Source organism: Limulus polyphemus, unplaced genomic scaffold (assembly GCF_000517525.1).
Source record: "Limulus polyphemus unplaced genomic scaffold, Limulus_polyphemus-2.1.2 Scaffold556, whole genome shotgun sequence".
Taxonomy (NCBI): Eukaryota; Metazoa; Arthropoda; class Merostomata; order Xiphosura; family Limulidae; genus Limulus; species Limulus polyphemus.
The window spans coordinates 388,293-393,143 of NW_013666166.1; the positions used below are offsets into that span (position 1 = coordinate 388,293).

The window sequence follows — 4,851 nt, forward strand, 5'->3', positions numbered from 1 at the left end:
AATTGAACTGCAGTCAGAGCGTGTGTAATTGAGTATTGTCGAGCACGAGCACGTGAGACGTTCTAGCGTTTGTTATAGAGCGACTGTTGAAATTAAGTGCATCGGTAAAGTTGTATTCGGAAAGAATAAACCAGTTTTATTTAAGAAAGGACTTGTGGCGCTAAAGTTTCGTCGGAACGAATTTACGGAAAATTAAGTAACGACTGGAGGCTTAACAATATATTGATGTGACTAACATGTTAATACTTAGAGAGCACAAGAAACAGTTAGCCGTTATATATATATATATATATGTATATACATACATATAATGGCAATTTTATAAGTTTTTAATTGACTCGTAAAATGCACGTACAGATGAAAACACGGAGAAAGTACAAATATTATAAACTTTATAATGCCCAAACAATCGCGCCATATATATATATATATATATGAATATTAGGTTCCCCACGCACTTCTTATAGTTATACTGAGTATAACTTAATAAGTTATAGTGAGTTTAAGAATTAGTTCGTTATCCACGATTGTTTCCGATAAAAATTAAAGTTTCTTAATATCTGGAGAATGGTTGTTTATACATTTTTCGTATAATATAGTACCCAGGAAAGTACTTTTAGTGAGTTTGTATCTTTAGTACACATGTTTAGCATCATATTCAAGTTTAAATCGTATCTAGAATTTTACATTACAACTCCACCCCTGTGTTAAATCTAATAGTCGAGACCTGTCAGAAGCGTGTATCAAAACACGAGTGTGCCGAATGCTACAAGTCATGTACTGTCTGGTGTGTATAGCGATTGAGGTTCATGCTTTGTAACTCTAGTACCACGCAGAGAAAAAGGAGGGACAATTTAGGCCTAAACTAAAGAGAAGTAAGTTTTGTTGTTTCTAACTTAGGTTAGGCATAACTGATATTAATAGCCCCATCTTTTGCTTAAAAGAAAGAAATGTGGCGAAGGTGATGACCAGTTTTATTTTTAAAATCCCAAAATGCGAAGATAGGAAGAAACCTTTAGTGCTACAAACTGTGGTTGATGCACACTCACTGTTATACCTACAACTACAAGTTACAACTTACGGTATTAATATTGAATTGATATACGTATTGAATTTATTAATATAATGTATGAGTCTTAATAGTAAAATATTAAGTATTACTGTTGATTACTAAATTTTACTATTGTTACTTTGTTAGTACTAGTACTACTGAGTAGTACCATGCCATTAGTGCTATTAGTATTATTTATCACTATTTTCTTAAAACTGGCAGTTGAGTAATCCTGTTACTTGCTATACTAGTACTATTAGTAATATCATTACTCATCAGACTTTACCAAAACATTGTCATTGTTATATAATTTACACTTTTTACAGCAATGTTTAGACATAGACTGATAGAGATTAAGAGTGTCACACTAGTAACAGACTCTTGATTCATGGTGTGACTATAGAGTATAATTAGTACTACTACTATTGGGTTTTTAACTGTTTCATGGTTTATTTTGAGCACTTCTGGAAATTTGGAGAAGAGCATTAACTTTTTTTGCTTAGTGGGATTAGACATAATCTGAACATTACATATTACTGATGATCTTATATTAGAATGTAGGTTGATAGAGAAAGCTTTACTTTTAAAAGTTCAAATATTATTACTTGATGTTGTTAAACAAGTCATTACAGAAAAGAAAACAAAAGTTTGTTTGGTTTATAAGTATTAGGTAAAGTATTAAAAGCAAAATAGTATTGTTATTAGTAATGAATAAGTCTTTCAGAGAAGATCCACATACTGACAATTTCTTGGCAGCTGTGTTGCCACTGTATTGATGATAAAACTACAATAAATTGAAAGAACTTCCATAAATAATGTTTATAATCTTACTCCCAGTTCTATCATTAGGAATGAGTATTTACTAATTGAGGATTATTTACAGATTTAAATCATACATGTTTAAATGTTTATCTTGTAGTAGTGCAAGAAAATTTGATTTTACAGTTCTCAGATTTATTTAGTTTTGTTATGTTAATTCTAGACTTAAGTTTGTGACCAATTTTAAAAGCACAGGTTCTTAAACATCCAACTTTTGTAGGAATAAAGTACAGAAATAGTTTTAATGGTAAACTAAATTGTTACTATTGAGAGAGAAGTATATGAAATAAAACTGATGACTTTAGACCATTAGTTGGAAGATTTTGATATTTTTGAAGTAACTGAAACTTGGTTAAATGCAGACAATTTTGGAAGCAGAAATGTCTGAAATACAGGGTTTTGAGTTGTAATTGCTAAAAAGAAGGGAAGGAATGGGTTTGTATGTAAAATATGTTACATTCTGTTGAAGTTAGGGACATCAAAGATAAAAACATGAAGGTTGAATCTATTTGGGTTCCTATTAGTGGACATAGAGAAGGCATTTATTTGGAATTTGTTATAGACTGCCAGATGAAATTAATGATGTTATAGTTATGGGGATTTTAATTTCAGTCATAATAATTGGGAAAGGTTAGAATCAAACCATCTGGGAGATAGGTTTTAGAAACCATTAAGGATGTTTTTTTTGTTTTTTTCACCAATTGTTCAGGGAATGTCCAGTGATATTTTAGATTTATTGTTAACTTCCATTTAGAAAATGATGAGGTGGTAGAGATTGGGGAACACCTGGGTGTAACTGGTCATTACCTAACTAGGTTTGTTTTACTGTATATGTAGTTCAGAAATAATGACCTTTTGCTTCAAGTTTCAAAAAATACAAATTATGAAGGGTTGTGATAAGAATTGGGAGAACTGAATTAGTTAGAGATACTGATCAAATGTGGAAAACAATTTGAAATATTTAAGATAGAGAAAAGAGTAGCTACTAATGAAATACGAAGTTGACTCGAAGAGTATAAAGAATACAATTAAAGAAAAGTGCTAATAAATTGAATGCTATAACTAGAGACTTAAAGGATTATATAAGATCAAGGGATTTGTTCAAACTGGACATTAGGCAGTTGAAAAGGTTTGCTAAAATGTATAAATTAAAGGTAAGGATTTCTTTGAATATATTAAGGGTAAGCAAAATGTTAAGATGGGAGTATGACCTATGAGGAATGCTCATTTCTGATGGTTGAGATGGCTGGGCTACTAATTACTACCATTCTTTGTTTTACTAATAAAAATTTAAGCAATATTGCTCATCCTGAACAGTTACTAGATGAAAACAATTGAACAAGATGATCATGTTAATTGTGAACTTTTGAAGTAAAAAATGGAAAATTTTTAGATTGGATATGTAAATTACTTGCTACTATTTTGTGCAAATCCTTGATTATTGGACAGAACTAAAAAATTAGACATTGGCTGATGTTTTTGAGGAGGTGGTAAAATTGTCCAAGTAATTATAAATATGTTAATATTATATCAGTGGTGAGAAAAGTTTTTAACATATAATAAATTATATTCTGCAAAATTATTTAACAAAGTTTAAAATGTTGTTGGATAGTCAACATGGTTTCACTAGGGGGAAAATCTTGCTTATTAATCTTTTTGACAATCTTTTGAAGAGGTTACTACTTATGTGTATATTTATCAAGGAAGAGTCATGAATTTGGTATACCTGAATTGTCAGAAAGCATTTGACAAGAAGTCATGGAAAAGACTTGTTAAATAAGCTTATCTTTATGGGTGTGGGGGATAAATTGAGTTATTAGATTGGATGGAAAAAGGCAGAGGGTTGTTATAAAGAGAGTTAAACTGGATTAATGTAACAAGTGGGATACCTCAGGAATCAGTGTAGGGACCTTTGTTCTTTTTTTATTTACACCCATGACATAGATGAAAGAATGGTCAATAAATTGGTTAAGTTTTCTAATGATATTAAGTTCTTGGATATTGCCGATTGTGATATGAATGTTACTGCTTTACCAAAGGATTTAGATTATTTGGTGAGTTGGACAATTAAATTGCATATGGCTTGTAATTACAGTAATTGCAAAGTATTGCATGTTGGTTATCATCATGTAAAATTTAAGTATAATTTGGATGTGAATAGCCTTAATGTTGTTATGGAAGAAAAGGATTTTGATCAGTCTCTTCATAGTTTTACTGAGTATAAAGGTGAAAAATAACCCAAGTTGCTTTTTATCCCATTAAGTCTTGTTAGTAACTTTCCAGAATCTAAGCTTTGATTGTAATTTTCGTATTTAAATGTAATTCATATTAGAGTTGGTTGAATGAAGATTAGGAAAATGCTTAGATACTTTATAGAAATTGTGTAAAAACAATATTGGGGGTATTTAGTTCATAGAAAGTGGACTGAAAGTTAATGATAAAATTGTTTATTTCTGAAGTTATTAAAAATAAGGACAGTGTTCATGAAAAAAAAAAAGATGTACGTTAGAATTTTTTATAGCTTTCTGATACCAGCAGATTAATTATGCTGCAAGTATTATTACTGTTTAGTAGAATATAACATTGTTAATAAACGACTAATGTAGGGTTTTTGAAAATATGAAAAATCACTTGTAAAATAACATATAACATGGTGTTTAGGGACAACAAGGAACATACTAGTCCATCTATGCTGTCCCATCCTCTAAACTAAACTAAAACTGTTAAATAAATATTAAAAAAGACCCTTAAAGCCAGCCCTTATTATTCATATAGTTATCAAGCTTTCTTTTAAACTCACTTAAATTTACTACCTCCATCTGAAGGCGAACCATTCCAAAGGTCAAAAATAAAACTGTTTTAACTGAAGATGACTCCTACTTTGCCCATTTATATTTGCATCCCGTAGTCCTACTATTCTCATCATTAAGTATGAAAAACGATGATGCATCAACACTATCAATTCCCTTAACAATCTTAAA

General features: G+C 30.3%; 1 protein-coding gene across 2 annotated transcripts in view; it reads left to right on the plus strand.

Moving 5' to 3' along the window:
- Positions 1-4,851, plus strand: part of LOC106459086 (LARGE xylosyl- and glucuronyltransferase 1-like) — a 138,568-nt gene that overhangs the window by 63,848 nt on the left and 69,869 nt on the right. Inside the window, exon 1 of one of the 2 annotated variants that reach the window (XM_013918670.2) lies at positions 733-875. The exons of the other annotated variant lie outside the window; for it this stretch is intronic. The gene's annotated coding sequence lies outside the window, so the exon portion shown is untranslated. Of the gene's footprint in view, positions 1-732; positions 876-4,851 lie in introns of those variants that run through there. 2 annotated transcript variants of the gene reach the window in all.